Here is a 23271-nt window from a genome sequence, read left to right on the forward strand (position 1 = left end):
TATACTTATCTAAAAAATTGTGAATTTAAGTCTCCTTATCTTTAAAAAAAAAAAAACACTGAAGTTAATTTTTAATTCTATTTATTCCATTTTATTAAAAAGAGACATGTACCTATACATATGAAAGGTAAACACCAAAAATATATTTGAATAATTTTGTTGTTAAAAAAATATATTCAAATTTTGTTGTCGATAAAAATACCTTTAAATAATTTTAAAATGTAAAAAAAATACCCAACATTAAATATGTATTCTTAAAAAATACTTTAGCAATTGAATTTTAATGTAATTTTTTTACAAGCATGATTAGAAAAATAAAATATTTTTATTCTTAAAATTTGGTGATTAAAGCTAAGTACATATATATTTTTTATAATTTTTTGTCAACAACCAATAATACTTTTAAAAAATAAAATAAAAATCATAGAAATCAAATACAAGAGTGTTCCGGGGCTTACCTAGAACCGGACGGTGGTTGGGCTTGTTTGTGAGGCCTAAGCGCTGGAGGAGTGTGGTCTCCGACTTGGTTTACGTCTGGGAGCCGCCTTCGAGTTATGTGTTCCAAGAGATGGGGGGTGGTACCTGCAAAGACACTTCGATGCCTAAGTCAGCATGAGATTAAGCAGGTTTAGAATGTATTGGAACTTAGAGATACCTGAGGGGTGTCAGGGTATTTATAGTGGTGATCCAATAACCACCGTTGGAGTAGTGCCACCTTTTTAGGTGGATAACCATCCCTTTATTTAAGGATTGTTGGGATATGGCTTCTAGAAGTGGGTTGAGAGATTTTAGGGGCAGTTACTTATTTGAATAAGTGTTATCTGCCAGCTATCTCTTGAACCCGACTTCTTTGGAAAGAAGTCTATGTTGAGTTCGACCTCTTCTAAAGAGGTCGGTGAATAACGAAGGCCAATCTTTGGATTGGGCCTTTTGGTGTATTTGGACCTGGACCTTAGTGTTGGGCCAGTGTATGAACAGTGCCCCTACTCGAGCCCAATTTCTTTTTAAGAGTTGGGGTCGAGTATTTAACTCAGGACCGTAGCCGACCTGATAAGGAACCGACGTGATGTTTCAGAACCGACGTGTTTTTAAAAATTCTCAACAGTCGCGTCTAATCAAACGTCGCGTCTGTTAGGGATTTGTGTATTCATACGCGGGGATCAGTTACATTGGGAACGGTGCCTCTCTTTAAATGACGGCTTCCGTTTTTACCATTGTGCCCCCAACGTTTTTATAAATACTTTCCCTCTCTTTCCTTGCTTCGTTTCTGAAAACTTTCACACTTCCTCTCCTCTATTCGGAAGAAGCTCTTGTTCGAAGGAATTCACCTTTCTCTGTTTGTTGTGCGCATGCTTTTCTGTTTTAGGTTTCGAAAAAATCTTTTTGATCTTTGTTTTGAAAAACATTTTTCTTGGCTGACTGTTCCTTTCTTTAAGTTAAGTTTTCCTTAACAACTCGGGATAGCCTTTTGCCTTAGTGCTTTCAATAGGTTTCCTGATCTCTTTTTGGTATTCCTTATACTCAATTTTTGATTTATTGAGCTCTTATGATTTAGGTTATTTTTGCGATGCGTTTCCTTGTTTCTCGGTTTTTCCAACTTGTAAGTCAGATAATTTCTGAGTTTATTACGATCGACTTTTATAACCTCTTTACACTGACTTGTACCTCGTCGTTTTATCCTGACGACCATCTAGGTCGGTTTATGGGATTTTCACGCTTTGTCGAGCTTAAGTCGGCGCGTTTCGTAAAAAGAAAGAAAAACGAGAAGGAATTTATAAGAGATAAAAGATCTTTATTTATTTGCGAAGGTACTTTTACTGCTACTAAGGGTTTTTCACTATCTATGATCCCTTAGTCTCTACTGTGATGCCTCGTTAAAAAACCCCCTTCAGAAAAACCCTTTCCTTTTGGGAAAAAATCATGAAGTTAGGAAAAGAGTACATCAGGGAGTAGAGTTCGCTTTTAACTATAGTACATTTTCATGTTACAAGCATGCCACGACCTTGGTAACTCGGTGCCGTTTAAGTCGGTCACCTTATAATAACCTTTTCCTAAGATCTCAGTAATCTTGTAGGGTCCTATCCTTTTTGTTATCAGCTTTCATTCGCCCGAACTCAGTAGCTTGATATTTTTTCTTATCAAGATGAGATCTTTTGCGGCGAATCTCGTAGCCATCCTTTGTCTCAAGGGCTCTTTCCTTATCTGAGTTTGCTCTCAGATTTCTGGAAGGGGGTCACGTTCTTCTTTCGGGCTCTAGCATCATTGTAGAATGTTGCTTTGGTTAATAATTTTGGACTTGGCTCTCATAATAAGCCAGTGCCCCTACTCGAGGTCGAGCTTCATAAAGTCGGACTCGAGTATTCAGTCATGCCATTCTTGAATCTTACTATTTGTTGCTATGTGACTTTTACAAGTTATTTTGGACTCTCTTTTTGGGAGGTCGAATAACTTGTTTTATACTTGTTGTGTTAACTTAGTAAGGTCGGATACTTATCTCTTGGTTTGAGGAGGCATTCTTATAATAAATCACCACCCTTTTTCAATTTGTTTTAAACAAATTGTTGTGAGGTCAGGTTTACATCCTCTTCGTGTTGATGTTTGATTATGATCACGCTGTCCTTAAGTTATTTGTGCAATTCGTTTTAGGTTTGCCCCTTGCCAGCTTGATTTAGTACAAGTGGCTTAATGAGTTCGGACCACGATTTGCATTTATAACTTCTTACACCACTTTGGATCTCGTCACTTCAAGTCAGAAAAAATGTGCGTTAGGGAGTAAGGTGCGCTTTTTAGCTGTAGTATCCCTTTGTTGTAGACATGGCACAATCTAAGTAGATTGTTTTTGAGTAAGTCGAGTATGTTGTAGTAGTTCTTTTTCAAGTCTTAAGTGACTTTGTTGGAATCTTTTCATTTTGGTGTTGGCTTTTCTTCGTCCGATTTTGGCCCGATGTCATTTTGGGTCAAGACGAGGTTGTCAGTTGAGAAATTTCTTCGTATGACCTTCTCATGGCCATTTATGCTTGGGATCTGGTTCTCGAAGTCGTACCTCAAGAAAGAGGTCGGACTTTTCTTTGTAAGCTCTAAGCCTATCCGACCTTGTTGTAAAGTCGGACCTTTAAAAGAGGTCGGATTTTTCTTTGTGAGCTCTAAAAGAGGTCGGATTTTTCTTTATAAATTTAGAGATTTCGACCTCATTGTGGTCTGACCTTTAAAAGAGGTCGGATTTTCTTCGTAAGCTCTTAAAGGAAGTCAGATTTTCATTTGTAGACTTGAATCCTCAAAAGAGGTCAGATTTTCTTCATAAGCTTGGATCCTTAGAAGAGGTCGGATTTTTCTTTTCAGGCTTGGAAAGAGGTCGGATTTTTCCTTTGTTGGCTCTAAAGAGGTCGGATTCTTCTTTGTGAGCAATGAGGTTTTAGACCTCATTGTAGAGTCTAACTTTTAAAAGAGGTCGGACTTTTCCTTCATGAATTTTGCAAGAGGTCGGATTTTCTTTGTGAGCTCCGAGCTTATCCGACCTTGTTGTAAAGTTTGACCTTTAAAAGAGGTCGGACTTTTCTTCATGAGCTCTCTAAAAGAGGTCGAATTTTCTTTGTGAGCTCCCAGCTCATCCGACCTTGTTGTAGAGTCTGACCTTTAAAAGAGGTCGGACTTTTCTTCATGAGCTCTCTAAAAGAGGTCGGATTTTCTTTGTGAGCTCCCAGCTCATCCGACCTTGTTGTAAAGTCTGACCTTTAAAAGAGGTCGGACTTTACTTCATGAGCTCTCTAAAAGAGGTCGGATTTTCTTTGTGAGCTCCCAGCTCATCCGACCTTGTTGTAAAGTCTGACCTTTAAAAGAGGTCGGACTTTACTTCATGAGCTCTCTAAAAGAGGTCAGATTTTCTTTGTGAGCTCCCAGCTCATCCGACCTTGTTGTAAAGTCTGGCCTTTAAAAGAGATCGGACTTTACTTCATGAGCTCTCTAAAAGAGGTCGGATTTTATACAGCTTTCTCCGACCTGGTGGACTTTGTAACAGCCCAGACCACCCGCTAGCACGATATTGTCCGCTTTGGCACACAAGGCCTCACGGTTTTGCCTTTGACGATAGGGATGATAGCCGAAGCCCCCCACACTCACTCGTCAAAATGCGTCATGCTAGGGAGAGGTATCCACACCCTTATAAGGCATGTTTCGTTCCCCTCCCCAACCGATGTGGGCCTTACAGACTTCTTTGAAGTTGCTGAGATAGTTATATGGATCAGTAGATCCATCATAGGGATCCATGTTGGGATGTTGAAAAATTTTTTAGGACCTTTGTATGCATGACCTCTTTAGATAAAAGATCATCCCCTCCAATGAAGACTGGGCCTTTGTCACCCCAACTTTTCTTTTTCCTTTGGATCGGATTCCAGTTTTCTTCCTAGAAGACATCCATCTTTATTGGTGTGCAAACGACATCAAATTCTACCACATGATTATTTCTTTCCATATTCATTGGCAGTGATGTAATTTGTGAGCAACCAACGAAAGATGTGCCATGTGAATTTTCCGTGTTATTCACTGCTCTATTGTAATTGATATGTGAATCCACTGAAGAAAAGCCTGGATTCATCACTCCGTTGTCGGATTGGGTTGCCTTCAAATTGGCTGATGCTGTGTATTTGGAACATGCAACTGCTCCATTCCATGAGTGGGTATCATGGATTTTTCTGAGATTGTAAGTCGACACAGATGTCATTGTCCATCCTATTTCACGAAGAGGTTGGGATTTAGTTACGTTCCCTTTTCCTCTTATTTTTTTTCCATGTAACTTCTTTTGCCAATTGAATTTTCTGAATTGAAAATTCTTTTATTCAATTGGCTTTCGAGTTCGTTTTTTTTTTCACGTAACTTCTTTTGCCAATTGAATTTTCTGAATTGAAAATTGTTTTATTCAATTGGCTTTCGAGTTCATCTTTTTTTTTTCACATAACTTATTTTGCCATTGAATTTTCTGAATTGAAAATTCTTTTATTCAATTGGCTTTCGAGTTCGTCTTGGTTTGCTTTCTACAATAGCCTTAGGACGATGCTTTCTTCTCTTTTGTTTAATCCAATTTAACTGTAGAAGTAGAATCATCATCCCTATTTGATATCCTCTGTCCATTGGGAGAAGTTTTTACGGGATTTCTGGTATCCATAGAAACTGTATTCCAGCTTCTTTTTAACATGCTTGCATCTTATTCATGTCGAGTGGTTGTCTGACTATGTTGTTGATCATCTGCCATTATCAAGAGTTGAGCACCAGGTCCCTGGCAACGGTGCCAATATTCTGGGGCTTACCTAGAACCGGACGGTGGTTGGGCTTGTTTGTGAGGCCCAAGCGCTGGAGGAGTGTGGTCTCCGACTTGGTTTACGTCTGGGAGCCGCCTCCGAGTTATGTGTTCCAAGAGATGGGGGGTGGTACCTGCAAAGACACTCCGATGCCTAAGCCAGCATGGGGTTAAGCAGGTTTAGAATGTATTGAAACTTAGAGATACCTGAGGGGTGTCAGGGTATTTATAGTGGTGATCCAATAACCACCGTTGAAGTAGTGCCACCTTTTTAGGTGGATAACCGTCCCTTTATTTAGGGATTGTTGGGATATAGCTTCTAGAAGTGGGTTGAGAGATTTTAGGGGCAGTTACTTATTTGAATAAGTGTTATCTGCCAGCTATCTCTTGAACCCGACTTCTTTGGAAAGAAGTCTGTGTTGAGTCCAAGAGGTCGGTGAATAACGAAGGCCAATCTTTGGATTAGGCCTTTTGGTGTATTTGGACCTGGGTCTTAGTGTTGGGCCAGTGTATGAACAAAGAGTTATTTGTTATTTTCAAAAAAAATATTTTTTTAGATATTTTTATAGTATTTTTTAATTATTTAAAAATATTTTTATCGATAAAAAAATTTAAGTGTATTTTTGTTAACGACAAAATTATTCGAGTTTACCCTAAAGCCTAGGACCTAATACAAAATTTCTTTGTCAACTATATAAGCCATGTGAACAGTAACAAATAATTTTTTGGTTATATGCGCTATATATATTCTTTAATATTATAATTAATATTTCACTTAAATTAATGCTTAAAAGACTAAAATTATTAAAATCTATTAGATTAAAACTGTTCGTTTTTCACATTAAGTCCATTAGCAAAAACATTAAACTAACACTTTTATTAGGTAGGTCTCATTAGCACTAATAAATCTAAATGAAGAAAGGGAATGTGTATGGTGAAAAATGTGTAAGAGGAAAAGAGTAGTAAAGGTGTGTTGGAGGTGGATGAAGTAAGGGGTCAACAACTTAACAAAGCTCGTGTCCTTTTGGGATTTTCCAAAAAACGTTCCTTTAGGATTTTTTTAAAAATGTTTTGTTAGAATTTTTATTTGGAAGAATTCTCTTATCACGGCTGATCTCACATTGGCTAATAAAATTCAAGTCGTATTGTACTCTAACAAAGAATAATGGATACTCCAGGCGGAAAAAGGAATGTGAGGAAAGAGGAGGTTAGGAGAGAAGATGAGGAGGGAGTTTTTTTTTTTATGAAACGGTGGTGGAAGAGAGTTCGAAGACCTGTGCAAAAAATCTAGTTGGCAGAATTCTTGCTGACAGATCGTTCAGCCAAGGTACAATGGAAGAAGCATTGAGATCAATTTGGTCTCAACCTAATGGCTTTAAGGTGTTGGATTAAGGAGGAAATGTCTTTCAATTCTTTTTTGAGAAAGAAACTGCGTTGATAAGAATTGAAAGATGGGCTTCCTGGTTATTTAAGAACTACTTAATCAATCTACAGAGGTGGTCTAAAGATGTTAATGTTGAACATAATGAATTGTATCTGGTTCCAATATAGATGCAATTATGGGGATTTCTGAACACTATAAAACTAAGGTGCTTAGGAGGAAAATACGAGGTAATATGGGAGAAGTGATTGACATAGACTTTTTATCGATGAAAAGCAAAGAGAATTGTATTTTGAAAGTGAAGATCAGATTGGATGTCACAAAGGCTCTAAGGAGATCATTGAGGATTGTTGGTCCTAACAAAAAGATCATTGAACTCTCTATCAAGTATAAAAAGATTGGGTGCTTCTATAACTACTGCGGACACCTAGGTCATGAAGTTAGGAGCTGTGGAAGGTTTTTGGAGGACTCGGTGACAAGAGATGTTATGGAAGAAAGGTGGAAAAATTGGCTAAAGGTAGAGCAGATCGGATGGAAAATTTTGAAGCAAAAAGAGAACTGTAACCCTAATATGCCTAAAGTTGAAACAAGCTTGAAGGAGAAATCACACAAACCAACTCCAGTGAGTTTGCTCAAAGGATTCGCTAATCTGTCCATGTAAGAGAGTAGTCGAGGAAAAGAGTTAGATGATTGTATATCAACTGGTCGAATGTGGGAGGGGGTGGAAAATGAGGAAAATAAAGGTGACTCATGGGGATAGGCGGGTTCAAGGTGATAGAGTTAGTGTTCAAAAGGAGATAACCAGTAAAAAAGTAGCGCTTTATGAGGGAAAAGAGGGACAACGAGTGGATAAATGGCTAGAGATAGAAGAGGCTGTCAAACATAGTTTTCACATTGGCAAACAATCCGGTGTGAAAATTCAGAAACGCAAAACTCTTAAAATTAAACATATGACGAGGAAGATGGGAGAGGTAGGTAACAGCAGATTGAGTGGAGAAAAAAGAAAGAAAAAGGAGGATGGAAAAGGAGTAACAAACAAAGAAGCAGTGCAATGATGAAGAACGAATGCCGAATACGGGGTGGGTGCCAACCCAAAAATGGCACCCCACGAACAATGAAGACAGTGATGTGGAACTGTCGAGATTTGAGGAACCCCTGACAGTTCACAACATAAAAGAGATCCAAAAATCTCATTCCCCTGAGGTTTTGTTTCTGTCTGAAACTAAAAACAATTCTTTGATGGTAACTATGCACTGTAAGACATTTGGTTTTGAAAAGGTATATTGTGTGGAACCACAAAGGATGGCAGGAGGTTTAACATTAGCTTGGAAAAGTATTGCTGATATTACAGTGATGAATAATGGAGAATACTTCATTCATTGGAGGTGGGAGGATTCAATAAGAAATTTGAAGTGGCATATAGTGGGAGTTCACCTTTATAGTGATGAAAATCAATGAAATCAGCAATATGAAGAGCTATTAAATCTAGTAGCAATGTTGGAAGGTGATTATGTGATGATGGGAGACTTTAATGCTATAACGGCGTATCATGAAAATGAGGGGGCAGATCAAAATCAACCTCATCTATTGAAGGTTTCAATAATTTTCTCAACATGGGTGGTATGGTGAATTTGGGGTTTTAAGGGTGTAGATTCACATGGAGTAATAGGCAATATGGAGGCAACCTTGTTCGAAAGCGGCTTGATTGGTATTTGGCTACATCAAATTGGTACGAGGCCTACCCTAGATCTGTCGTGGTGCACCTAAATGATCAAGGATAAGATCATAGGCCTATTCTGTTGATCACGGAGGAGGAGCAGAGGAGGATCAAAAGATGATTTAGAATTCAGGAGCGATGGTGTGAGGAGGAAGAAGTTGGACGGATGGTTAGAGAAGGATGGAAAGAAGGGGTGCAAGGGTCTCCAATGTTTCAATTATTCACCAAACTCAAAAGATGTCATCATCACTTGGTTGAGTGGCAATGGAGCTAGGGTAGCAACTCGCTGCAACAAATTAATGATCTAAAATAGCGAATTGATGAAGAGAAAGGTAAAGACAATAAGGTGGACAAGCTTCAGATTCTGGTTTTATAAGAGGAATTGGCAGAAGCATACTTAAAAGAAGAAATGTTCTGGCGGAAAAAAGGAAAGGGTTCAATGGCTTAGTTATGGAAACCAAAATACAAATTTTTTTCACTCAAAGCACAGATCAAAAACCGATATAATAGAATTTAGCAGCTGGAAGGTGAAGATGGAGCAATACATTCAGATTTAGAAGGTATTAGACAGGTAGCTCAACATTATTTTGAGTCTCTTTTCAATTCGCAAGATATACATGATCCTACAACAGCTATTTCCACTATGAGAAAAAAAGTAACATGGCAGAATAACTGGTTGCTTACAATACCAGTAACTAAAATTGAAATCAAGAAAGCAATGTTCTCAATAAATCCATTTTTAGCCGCAGGAGAAGACAGATTTACAGCAAAATTTTTTCAATTTTTCTGGTGTGTTGTTAGAGAAGAGACAGTTAAAACAGTGCAAAAAAATTTTTCAAGTGGAAGAATGCTCAAATCCTTCAATCATACTCATATATGTCTAATTCCAAAAATTCCTAATGCTACAATAATGACCTAGGTACGACCGATTAGCCTAAGTTTGGTCTTTTACAAAATTATTTCAAAGATATTGGTGAATCATATGCAATTTCTTATGAATAAAGTGATTAGTGACAATCAAAGTGCATTCATTAAAGGCAGACTTATTACAGATAATGTACTAATTTCCCATGAATATATGTATTTTTTGAAGAATAAAAGAAATGGGGATTGGGATATGGCACTTGAACTAGACATGAGTAAAGCTTATAACAAAGTGAAATGAAGTTTTTTGTGGAAGGCGATGGAACAACTGGGTTTTTATAACTGGTGCATTAATTGGCTTAAGGAGTGTGTGATGACTGTCTCCTATTCTGTTACTATGGATGGACAACCTAAAGGTTTATTTAAACCTATAAGAGGTCTCCGCCAGGAGATCCTCTTTCTCCCTATCTTTTCATACTTTGCACAGAGGGGCTAAGCCATCTCTGCTCCACAGAGGAGAATAGAATCATGAGTTGTTTGGTTTAAAAATCAACAGTAATTGTCCTATTATAAGCCACTTATTTTTTGCTGATGACTAAATCATATTCACAAAGGCAAATTCTACTTCTTATCAGAACGTACTAAATATTTTGCAGATATATGGAGGATTAAGTGGTCAAGAAATTAACCTGGCCAAGTCGGCAGTTTTCTTTAGCCGTAACACACCGCAACAAGAAAGGGTAAGACTGACGAATTTGCTACAAGTTTCAAATGTGGGAACACAAGATAAGTATCTGGGTCTGCCTACAACTGTACAAGGATCCAAAACATCTACATTTAGTTATGTAAAAGAGAAAGTGGCAAAAAAAACTACAACAGTGGAAAAGATCGTTACTATTAGTAAGCGGTCGAGAGGTGCTGATAAAGGCTGTTGGAGCTGCCATCCCTATCTACACCTTTGGATGTTTCAAACTATCTGAAAAATTCATAGAGGACATTTAAAGATAATTAATGCAGTTTTGGTGGGGTCAAAAACATGATGAACGAAAACTACAGTGGATCAGTTGGGACACATTGTGTAGACCAAAATATCAAGGAGGTATAAGTTTTAAAGATCTCAAAGCTTTCAATCTTGCATTGTTAGAAAAGCAAGGGTGGCGATTTCTTACAAAGTCTTATTCACTGGTTACAAGAGTCTTTAAAAGCAAGTATTTCAGATACTGTGATTTCTTGAAAGCAGGTGTTGGGAATAATCCTTCACGAGTGTGAAAAAGTCTACTGAAAAGGAGAAAAATCATTGAACAAGGGGAAATTTGGAAAGTAGGGAGACAGAGCTCAGTAAACATTTGAGAAGCAAACTGGGTTAACAAAGAAGCACCTTTAATAGCCAAGTAACACATTCAAATTCAGCCAAACCTCATATGGGTTTCTAAACTGATGATAGACTCGGAGGAATGGAATTTTCAATTAATTAATAGTTGTTTCTCAATAGAAATTGCACAATCAATTCACAAAGTCAAGATATATGAAAACGGTGATAAATTGATATGGAGCAAGGAAAGAAAAGGAGCTTACTCAGTCAGTTCAGGTTATGGAATTGCTTTCCAGCTATACCATCCTCCAATTGAATTTCTTGCTGATAGATTTAAGAACAAAGCTCTATGAAATTCTGTATGGGACTTGGAGACACCAAAAAAAGTAAAGGTTCATATGTGGAAAACGCTCCATGGAGGGCTCCGTGTCCGATTGAAACTGCACAAAAGAATAACTACAATCAGTGACGGATCCAGAAAATTTTGATAGTGGAGGCAAAATATATATAACATGATAATAATTTTTATAATAAAAATATTACGTTTATATAAAAAAAATTAGTTATCAAATTATCTACTATAAATTTGAGTATAAATACATATATTAACTTATTTTTAATGTGTATTTTGTATTTCAAAATTTGTATTTTAAGATTTATTCTGTACAAGTGATTATTTTATGTATACATAGTATAATTGTTGTTATAATTATATTTTGTTATTGTATAATATAATTAGATTTCAAAATATCTAATGACAAATTAAAATACTAAAATAGTAATTTAAATAATAACACATAATTTAAAATCGTATTTTGAAACCTTGACAATATAATCAAAATGTCTTTTTTTATATGTCGTTAAACAATCATTTAAAACTCAATTTTCATACAATTAGCTATTTGATGATATTCATAGTTGAAAAAATTCATTCAATTAGTGTAATTATTATGAAAAAAACTAAAGCTAATTTCAAAAGAAGAAACACAAATGGATAGATAATATTCTTTCGAGTCAATTTTTAAGAAAGAATACCAATCTTATTTAAATTTAAAAATTGATCATTATAATGAACATCTAATATGAAGTTCTCAAATTGACTATCAAGTGTCAAAAGTTGAATAAAAAATTATTGTGGGGTCAAATTTAATAATTTAGTGAGGGCAAATAAATATTTTTATTATATACTACTTAATAAAATTCCAAATTGTAGTGGGGGCGCTTGCCCCCACACCTATAAAAGTGGATCCGTCCCTGACTACAATCTCTGAAATATGTCCTCGCTGCAACCAAGCTCCAGAGTCAATTATGCAGTGCTTTGTCTCTTACCCACACTCGAAGCTTACGTGGCAGTTTCTTGACATGCATGGCGGAATTTGAGAGAAAAATGATGAAGTTTTTCACACATCGTAGAAGGTGGTTATAAGGGGGACGAATAGAAGATCTAATACTCGGATGAGGAGTAGTTTAATAGCAACCCTGCTATGAAGAATATGAGTGGCAAAAAACAAATGGATTTTTGAAAAAAGGAAAATGACACCTCAAGAAGTATGAAAAGAAGGAGTGGAACTCAATGAAAAATATGGTTTCAAAACCAAGCTAATTTAGTAGCACTAAATTTTTCTTTTCTCTCTTAATGTTTGTTTTATTATCTAACTTTTGGGATGACCCTTTCTATTTTTTATGTGTGTCTTGTAAAGAACTTCTTTGTACTCATTTTTACAATAAATGTAATAATCCTATCTTAAATTTAAAAAAAAATCTAAGACAAAATGGTTTTAGGAAAACATTATTGCTGTCTTATTCCATCAAACTGATGATATATTGTGTTCACCAATTTTAATCACGCATTGCACAAAGAGGTGATACACCTAGAATCTATAGGTATGGATATTTTATACCATTCATACTATATATAGAATCGAGACCTGCTACACATACAAGTATTTTTAGCTTACAAGTCTTACAAGTCCAATAAAACACACGCATTACACTTAATTAACGCATTACACACTTCCACATTCAAGAGTAAATAAAACGCACGTTATTCAACAACTTCCTGTTTCCAAAGCGCGCTACTCACCATGCATTATGAACGACTCTTCTTTTTCTTCCTCCATGAAAACAATTTTCTTGCCAAATTTGAAGATAATGGAACTTCAGAAATACACCCAAATGATTACAGAAATACACCCCAACGATTATGGAAATACACCCAAAGGATTACAGAAATACACCCAAACAGTTACAGAAATTCACCCAAACGATTATAGAAATACACCCAAAGGATTACAGAAATACACCCAAAGGATTACAAAAATACACCCAAAGGATTTAAGAAATACACCCAAAATTCGTTGAAGTGCACCTTATGCATATTTCATAACTCTCTCTCTTTCTCCTCCTCATCTTCTGCTGCTTCTTCTTCTTCAAAAACGATTTCAGAGCTTGATGTCAAAAAATAATGGAAATCGAGAATAAGGAAGAAAGAAAACAGAGAGAAAAGCACGTAAATGAAGAAGAATAACAGAAAGACGAAGAAGAACGTGCAGCAAGAAGAAGAAGAAGGAGAAAGAGAAGGCAAGAAACGAAAGAAAAGAAGAAGAAGAGGAAGAGGAAAAAGAACGTGCAAGAAGAAGAAGAACGAGAAAGAGAAAGCAAGAAACGAAAGAAAAGAAGAAGAAGAAGAAGAAGAGGAAGAGAAAGAAGAACGTGCGGCAAGAAGAAGAAGGAGAAAGAGAAGGCAAAAAACGAAAGAAAAGAAGAAGAAGAAGAGGAAGAGGAAGAAGAAGAAGAACGTAGACCTTGCATCGCGTTTTTGGGGTTTATTTGTTAATTAACTTGTAAAGCATACAAGCCCTAATGACTTGTGTGCAGAGCTTTTCTGATATAGAATCTCTCATTTGTTTAAATCTTTATTGTTTCATTCAACTTGTCTTTGTTAACTTGGATTATATTTTAAAAATATTTATAAAAATAAATTATTATTTTTAGTTACAAATATTCAATATCTATCTGTTCATACCCTGGCCCAACGATTAAGGCCCAGGGTCCAAGTAAAAAGGCCCAACCCAAAGGGTTGACCTCACCTTTCACCAGATCAGCCACTACGAAGTCGGTACTCGTCTCGACTTGCTCTAAAGAAGTCGGGAACGAGGGTTAGCTGACAGATAAGTGCTCATTTGAATGAGTAACTGCCCCTAGAATCTCTCTAACCACTTTCACAAGTCATATCTTAACTTCCCTAAGATAAAGGGACGGTTATCACCCTAGAAAAGTGGCACTACTCCAACGGTGGTTATTGGTTCACCACTATAAATACACTGACACCCCTCAGGTATCTCTAAGACCCAATACACTCTAAACCTGCTCACGCCCTTGCTAACTTAGGTATCGGAGTGTCTTTGCAGGTACCACCCCCCATTCCTCCGCGCACTCACAAGTCGGAGGACACCGAGTTGCGGATCCACCAGGAATCCTCCTCATTCATACGTTTGGGCCAACCAGCACCGTCCAGCCCATCAATCTCTGGTTACCTACCGTAACATTGGCGCCGTTGCCGGGGACCCGAGAGATCAACCAGTGATGGCGGACAGATCCCCTGAGGAGGGTCATGTGGAAACAGATTCTGATCAAGAGAATCTGGATACCGGAAATAATGACGCAGACCTAACCCTCCATCAGGAAACCAATGATCAACACAAAAAAGGAACCTCCGGAGTCAAAACCCCGAAGGTGAATTCCTCTGAAGGCCGTGAGTCAGAGAAAGACGGACAGTCCCACGTAACTAAGCTTATGGGATTAGTCCACGTCCACCAAAGTCGTTTGGAACAACTAGAACAGGAACGGGAGCGACAAAGGGAAATAGAAAAACACCTAAGAGAGGAGATGGATCGACGAAAAGAGTTAGAGGAAAAACTCTTAAAGTTAGAATCCTCCCTCAAAGGTCGGGACACCCGTGACGGTAGGGAAGATTCGCCCCTAGGGGGGAAGATCCTTTTAGTGAGGACATAATGAGGACAAAAGTTCCGAGAAACTTTAGAAGCCCCGATATGGACCTCTACGACGGAACCACTGATCCAAAGCATCATCTGAGCAACTTTAAAAGTCGGATGTATCTGGCTGACGCTTCTGATGCTACGCGATGCAAAGCTTTTCCGACAACCTTGTCAAAAGCAGCGATGAAGTGGTTCGACAGCCTCCCCCCGAGGTCGATTACCAGTTTTGAAGACCTCTCAAAGAAATTCTTGATGAGGTTCTCTATCCAGAAAGACAAAGTTAAACATGCACCAAGCCTCCTAGGAATAAAATAGGAGGTCGGAGAATCCTTACGAGCCTATATAGAAAGGTTCAACAAAGCATGTTTAGAGATTCAAGACCTGCCCACCGAGGCAGTCATAATGGGGTTAGTCAATGGGCTCAGAGAAGGTCCCTTCTCACAGTCCATATCCAAAAGATATCCCATCTCTCTAAGTGATGTACAGGAAAGAGCTGAAAAGTACATCAACATGGAGGAAAACGCTAAGTTAAGAGACCTGAGTTGGCGACCTGGGCACCCTCCCTCAACAAAAGAGAGAGAGAGGGAAACCAAAAAGAAGGAAGAAATCGGTCTCGATAGACCAAGAAAATATCACTCTTATACTCCTCTAAAGGTCTCCATAGTGGATGTATACAGAGAGATTTGTAATACTGAAAGGCTGCCACCCCCTAGACCCATTAAAAATAAAAAAGGGGGGAGCCGCAGCGACTACTGTGAGTACCATAAAATATATGGTCACTCCACAAACGACTGCTACGACCTTAAAAATATGATAGAAAAGCTGGCTAGGGAAGGTCGGCTCGACAGATATCTCATAGAAAGGTCGGACAGTCATGGGAAGAGAAAGCGAGATGATATGGATAGAAGAGACACACCACCGCAGACTCCGGAGAGCCATATCCACATGATCTCAGGAGGGTTCGCGGGAGGGGGACTCACCAAATCCTCTCGCAAAAGACATCTCAAGAGAGTCTACCAGGTCAGAGGAGAGTCATCCGACCTCCCTACCATTTCATTCACAAAAGAAGATGGGCAAGAGCCTACCCCGACACCTTATATGGACTAGGCGACACGCCAATAAAGCCACTAGGGTTTTTGCCCCTCCACACCACTTTTGGAAAAGGGGAAAAATAAAAAACTCTGAGCATAGACTTCATAGTCATCGATGTAGGGTCAGTATATAATGCTTTAATTGGCAGAGCTACCCTTAATTGACTCGGAGCGGTGGTATCCACTCCTCACCTTTGTATGAAATTTTCGACTTCAGCGGGAATAGCAACGGTAAGGGGAGATCAGAAATTGGCAAGAAAATGCTACAATGAAAGCCTAAACCTGAGAGAAAAAAGCCGAGAAGTTCACACAGTAGAGCTCGGAGGCGCAAGGGCTAGAGAGGAGCTGCGTCCACAACCGGGAGGAAAAATCGAGGAAATACAGGTCGGCAAAGAGGAGGGAAAAAATACTCACATAAGGGCCAACCTAGGGGAAACCCTAAAACAAGGGTTGACTAAGCTCCTAAGAGATAACTCCGATCTCTTCGCCTGGAAGGCCTCCGACATGCCTGGGATAGATCCCGAGCTCATGTCCCATAAGCTCTCGGTTTACCCGGGGTCCCGACCTGTACAACAAAGAAGACGTAAGCTCGGCCCCGAGCGAGCCCTAATAGTAGAGGAGCAAGTACAAGCGCTCTTAGAAGCCGGCTTCATTAGAGAAGTCAAGTACCCAACATGGCTAGCCAATGTAGTGCTAGTCAAAAAATAAAATGGCAAATGGAGAATGTGTGTCGACTACACCGACTTAAACAAGGCATGTCCCAAGGACCCTTATCCACTGCCAAGTATTGACACCCTAGTGGACTCCAGCTCGGGGTATCAATACTTGTCGTTCATGGACGCCTACTCGGGATATAACCAAATCCCGATGTATGAACCAGACCAGGAGAAAATATCATTCATCACGCCCAGAGCTAATTTCTGCTACGTGGTCATGCCATTCGGATTGAAAAATGCAGGGGCCACATACCAGAGGCTGATGAATAAGGTGTTTGCCTCTCACCTTGGAAGCTTAATGGAAGTGTACGTCGACGACATGCTGGTAAAGACCAAGAAAGAAGTCAATCTCTTGGCAGACCTCTCACAAGTCTTCAACATCATAAGGCTACACTGGATGAGACTAAATCCCTCAAAGTGTGCCTTCGCAGTAGAGGCAGAAAAATTCCTAGGGTTTATGCTAACACAAAGAGGGATTGAAGCCAATCCTGACAAGTGTAGAGCTATCCTGGAGATGAAAAGCCCGACTTGTTTAAGAGAGGTCCAGCAGCTGAATGGCCGACTTGCAGCCCTTTCCAGATTTTTGGCAGGATCGGCACTAAAATCCCTCCCACTGTTCTCCTTATTGAGAAAGGGATGTCAGTTTGAGTGGACTCCTGAATGCGAGGAGGCGTTCCAGGAGTTCAAAAGATTCTTAAGCCAACCTCCTATTTTGACCCGACCAATAGTTGGGGAAGACCTCGTCCTATACTTATCTGTAGCAGATAAGGCCGTCTCGTCGGCCCTGATAAGAGAAGATGAGGTCGGACAGCACCCAGTATATTTCATCAGTAAAGTCCTACAAGGCCCTGAGCTAAGGTACCACAAACTAGAGAAGTTTGCCTACTCCTTAGTAGTAGCCTCACGAAGACTACGGCCTTACTTTCAAGCTCACACAATAAGAATCCGCACGAACCAACCCATGAAGCAAATCCTCCAAAAGACGGATGTTGCAGGGAGAATGGTTCAATGGGCAATAGAGCTCTCCGAATTCGACTTGAAGTATGAAACTCGGACGGCGATCAAAGCCCAGTGCCTCACCGACTTCATTGCGGAATACGCGGGAGACCAAGAGAAAAAACCAACTACATGGGAACTTTATGTAGATGGATCCTCGAACAAAACAGGAAGCGGTGCAGGCATAATATTGGTGGACGAAAGAGGGACCCAAATAGAGGTTTCCCTCAAATTTGAATTCTCAGCTTCAAATAATCAGGCAGAGTATGAAGCCTTGATTGCGGGATTGAAGCTGGCGGAAGAAGTCGGTGCTACAAAAGTGATGATATACAGCGATTCGCAAGTAGTAACCTCCCAGATAAGTGGAGAGTATCAGGCAAAGGACCCAAATATGAAAAGGTACTTGGAAAAAACTCTGGAACATCTTGGGCGCTTTGCAGAAACTGAGGTCAAACATAACTCGGGATCTAAATAGCAGAGCAGACGCCCTATCCAAATTGGCAAGTACCAAGCCAGGAGGGAATAACAGAAGCCTGATCCAGGAAACTCTCCAGAAACCCTCCGTAGTAAAAGAAAAAGACAAACAAGAGGAGGTCCTTGAGGTAGTCGGATTAAACCTCGGTTGGATGAGCCCCTTGGTCGAATACATAAAATTCGACATCCTCTCCAAGGAGGAGAAAGAGGCTAAGAAGATCCGAAGGGAAGCGCAACATTACACTTTGGTGAGAAATATCCTCTACAGAAAGGGGATATCAACACCATTATTAAAGTGTGTACCGACTTCAAGAACCACCGAAGTGTTGGAAGAAGTCCACAGTGGGATCTGCGGAAATCATCTCGGAGCAAAGTCACTAGCCAGGAAAGTAATCCGAGCTGGATTCTACTGGCTGACCTTGCAGAAAGATGCCACGGAATTTGTGAAAAAGTGCCAACCATGCCAAATGCATACAAATTTCCATGTGGCTCCCCCGGAGGAGCTAATCAGTATCACTTCTCCATGGCCTTTTGCAAAATGGGGAATGGATTTGTTAGGTCCTTTTCCCCAAGCGCCAGGACAAGTCAGATACCTGATTGTGGGAATAGATTATTTCACAAAGTGGATAGAAGCTGAACCATTGGCCACCATCACCGCACAAAGGAGTCGAAGGTTCCTCTACAAAAATATCATCACAAGGTATGGGATACCTTATTCCATCACTACAGATAATGGAACTCAGTTCATCGACTCTACCTTTAGAAGCCTAGTAGCCAGTATGAAAATCAAACACCAGTTCACCTCGGTGGAGCACCCGCAAGCCAATGGGCAAGCCGAGGCGGCCAACAAAGTCATACTGGCAGGGCTAAAGAAAAGATTACAAGATGCAAAAGGAGCCTGGGCCGAAGAGCTCCCACAAGTACTATGGGCTTATAGGACAACCCCCCAATCCGCCACTGGAGAAACACCCTTCCGACTAGTCTATGGCATAGAAGCCATGATCCCAATAGAAGTCAACGAACAAAGCCCAAGAGTGATTTTCCATGACGAGATCGGAAATATACAGGGGCATAAAGAGGAGCTCGACTTACTTTCCGAGGTCCGAGAAGAAGCCCAGATAAGAGAAGCAGCGTTGAAACAAAGGATGACTACAAGATACAACAAGAAAGTCATTCGAAGAGCATTCACCCCAAGTGACTTAGTCTTGATCAGAAACGACATTGGAGTCAATAAATCAGGAGAAGGAAAGCTCGCTGCAAACTGGAAAGGACCATACAAAATCAATGAGGTCTTAGGAAAAGGCTATTATAAGGTGACCGACTTGGACAGCACCGAGTTACCAAGGTCGTGGCATGCTTGTAATATGAAAAGGTACTATAGCTAAAAGCGAACTCTATTCCCTGATGTACTCTTTTCCCAACTTCACGATTTTTTCCCAAAACCAAAGGGTTTTTTCTGGAGAAGGGTTTTTAACGAGGCATCATAGTAGAGACTAAGGGAAACAGATTGTCAAAAACCCTTAGTAGCAATAAGGTACCTCCCCAATTAATAAAAGATCTTTTTCATATATATCTCTTGCAAATTCCTTTTTTGTTTTTTCTTTCGACGAAACGCGCCGACTTAAGCTCGACAAAACGTGAAAATCCCATGAACCGACCTAGATGGTCGTCAGGATAAAACGACGAGGTACAAGTCGGTGTAAAGAGGTTATAGAAGTTGATCATGATAAACTTGGAAACATCCCGACTCATAAGTCGGAATGGGAAACCGAGTAAAAGAAAAATGAATCACGAAAATAGCCTAAGTCATAAAAACTCAATGAAACGAAATTGAGTACTAGGAATAACCGAAGAGAGATAGGAAAAAACCTAAGAAAAGATTAAAGGGCTATCCTAAAGATCCTTAAAATAAAAAGGTTCGGAAAGGCAGACAAAGCCAAAGAAAAGGTTTTTTCAGAAAAGATCAAAGGGAAATTCGAAATCAGAGAAACATGCATGCATAAGGTAACTTAAACCCTTATCCAAAAAAGGGTATTTATTTTTTAACTTAAACCCTTATCAAAAAAGGGTATTAAAAAGTGTTTTGTTTACGGCCTTAAAAGGCCAAAGAATTGTTCACGCACTACCAAAATTAAATAAAGAGTTTAAAAAGAGGGGACCCACAGGCCGGGCCCCCATATAGCCAACAAAATTATTTTTTAGGAAGGAGAGTAGATGGATCACCATCACCAGAGCCAGAAGGGGCACCACCAGGACCGGGAAGAGAGGCATCCATAGGAGATGAAGAGGAAGTCAGAGGAACTGTGGAGGAACTCAGGGCATCCTTAGAACGAGGAGGAGACTCTATAATCCTTTGCCCCCGAGTCTTCAAGTCTGACTCGGAAATGATCTCGGGGACAGGGGGATCCACAATGGCACCACCAATGGCAACTTTATCAGGGTCTAAAGGAGAAAGGTCCAAGTCAGGAGCAATGACTCCGACCTGCTCCTTAAAGATCCTCCAAGCCTCCTCAGCGCCATCAGCAATAGAGTCCTCCAACTCGGCGTATGCCTTCCGAGAATTCAGCAGATCATTTTTCACAGACACAAGATCATTAAACAAACTTTGATAGCTATCCTGTACTGTCTTCCTCAAACCGACCTCCATGTTGCATTGGGCTTGCAACTTCCTCTCCCTCTCCCGGAGGTTATCTCTCTCCTCCCTCAGCTTGGCGACTTCCTCCTTCAACTTCCCCTCATGCTCCTGATATATGAGAAGCCTTCCTTCCAGATCTTCGACCCTCGAGGTCATCCCTAAAGAGCTGAGAAGAGCCTTCTCAAAAATATCTAAGAGTTTGCCACAAACCCCCGCCACCTTGAGGCTCTCCTCAACCAGAGTGGTAAAATGGCGCCGAACAGAAGCATCATCCATGCTTATACGAGCATGGGGATAGATGTTCTTTCGGACGAATGCAAGAGCATCCGCCTTCACCTCACCAGAAGAGCCAGACTCTAAGGTCTTGCGCTTCTTATTCTCTGGCTCAGGAGAAGGTCGAGCAGAGGGGGGCGGCTGAGAGAAAGTTGAAGAAGAAATCACAATGGGCTGAGAGGGAGTCCCAACGTTTCGAGGAGGAGGAGGAGGAGAGATGACCGCCCTGGCGCCACCAGTCTTGGCGCGAGACCTTGCTTTAGCCTCCTGGACCCTTTGGTAGGACTCCTGAGCGTTTGCCTTTGCCATCTCTGAAAGGACAATAACAGATAGATCAGACAGGTCGGAAAAGTCAGTCAGACAAGTCGGAAATCTAACAAACAAATAAAAGCTACCTAGCTGTGCCTGGACAAAGGTCGGAGACCCCTGGAGAAACTTTTTTGTGTCCAAGTATGGGGCCCTCCCCCACACTTCTCGGAGGAACCCCACAATGGCTGCTTCTACCTCATCCAGGTCATCCAGACCATATTTCTCGCAGGGGGAGGCCTCCAACCAGTATAAAGAAAATCGGGGAGAAGAATTATCATCCAGAAAATAGGGATGGTGACCCTCTACGGCTTGAACTTTGAAAAAATAATTTTTAAAGTCATGGAAGGATTCGTCAAAAAGGGTAAAAACTCTCCGACCCTGTATGGCTCGGAAAGACACCCATTGTTGCTTATTGTTTAGCCCACTGAAGGGTTTGGTCATATGGAAGAGATAGAAAAAAATCTTCAAAGAAGTCGGGAACTCCAAAGCCTGGCTAATAAATTGATAAATTTTCAAAAAATCCCAAGAGTTGGGGTGAAGCTGGGTAGGGGCAACTCGGCAGTGATGCAAAACAGATATCTCAAAGTTTGAAAAAGGGAGGAAAATGCCCAAACGAGTGATCATGCACTCATACATAAAGAAAAAATGAGGGACCGCCTCATTGACCCTCCCAAAGCAAACCCGGTCTTCAGGACCCGGGACTACCAATTCATACTTCGACTCGTCATCCTCAGAAGTGCAAATTCTGTGGTGAGTGCGAAGGTTGGTGATAAACTCAGTATCGACCGAGGGTTCCTCCCCTAGGACCGTGACATCAACCCATTGAGAAAGGATATCTACGGAAGCCATTTATTTTTCTTAAAAAGGTAGCAAAAAGCCTACAAGGGAAAAAGAAAAGGAAAATAAAAAACACGGTCTCTAAAGGAGGAAGTACGGAACTGAAGTCTACAAACCAACCTATCTACAAAATGAAGGCATGCAAATAGAAAAGCATGTTACAAAAAGAACTAACCTTTATCCAAAAATGAGGGTTGAAGGAAACGAAAAGCCTTCGAAGATACAAGAACACAGCACGAACGAATGAAGGGGAAATTTGAAAAATCGCAGAAACGAAACAATGAAAGAGAGGGAAAGTATTTATAAGTACGTTAGGGGCAAGATGGTAAAAAAAGTCATATCTTAACTTCCCTAAGATAAAGGGACGGTTATCACCCTAGAAAAGTGGTACTACTCCCAACGGTGGTTATTGGTTCACCACTATAAATACACTGACACCCCTCAGGTATCTCTAAGACCCAATACACTCTAAACCTGCTCACGCCCTTGCTAACTTAGGCATCGGAATGTCTTTGCAGGTACCACCCCCCATTCCTCCGCGCACTCACAAGTCGGAGGATACCGAGTTGCGGATCCACCAGGAATCCTCCTCATTCATACGTTTGGGCCAACCAGCACCGTCCAGCCCATCAATCTCCGGTCACCTACCGTAACACTATTCATAAAAAAGTATAATTGCCTATATATTAATGAAAGAAAAATTTTAATAAATAAAATTATTCAAATTCTAAAAAATTATTCAAAATTTTTAAATTATTCTTTATAACCTACCTCACCTTTAATTTCTAACTCCAACATTTTATTATTGCTACCCAAATTCTTCTTCATCCAACTCTCATCTTGTTAATTGTTAACTACTGTCATCGCTGCTACTGTTGCCTCCTCTGTACCACCCAGCTTCATGTAACTCTGCTTTTATTATTGAAAATCATGTCTTTTGAAAGATTTTTTTCCCACAAAACTTAGATGCTCTCTTTGTTTTCATACCGTTATGATATGCCAGTGATTCTTAAGGACATTATTTGTTCTTCCCAAAAACAGTTTCGTTATGAAGACTCATTTATTGTTGTAAATGTAATTTGTTGCTAATAACCACTCTTCTTCCTCCTCTGTGAATAGCCTTCTCTTAATTCTTAGATCTATTTAATTGAACAATCTGAATTTACAGTCTTTTTCTATTAAAAAAAATTAACCTCACTAAGATTAAGGAAGCACATAAAACTCCTAATTACAATTTACAATAGATTAATTAATCAGATCTTGCATGCTCCATCCTACTAGCTATTTCAATTTAATATACTAGTGCTTTTTTATTTATAGGATGTGATTATAATATGCTCTCATATATAATATGCTCTCATATATATATATATATATA

General features: G+C 39.8%; 1 long non-coding RNA gene across 1 annotated transcript in view; it reads left to right on the forward strand.

Moving 5' to 3' along the window:
- The window catches only part of LOC110267986, a 17689-nt gene extending 6099 nt beyond the window's left edge, over positions 1–11590 (forward strand). Inside the window, exons 2-3 of the long non-coding RNA XR_002355979.1 lie at positions 4741–4751; positions 11579–11590. This is a non-coding gene — a long non-coding RNA (uncharacterized LOC110267986). The remainder of the gene's footprint in view (positions 1–4740; positions 4752–11578) is intronic.

The sequence above is a fragment of the Arachis ipaensis genome, chromosome B10 (genome assembly GCF_000816755.2).
Source record: "Arachis ipaensis cultivar K30076 chromosome B10, Araip1.1, whole genome shotgun sequence".
Lineage (NCBI taxonomy): Eukaryota > Viridiplantae > Streptophyta > Magnoliopsida > Fabales > Fabaceae > Arachis > Arachis ipaensis.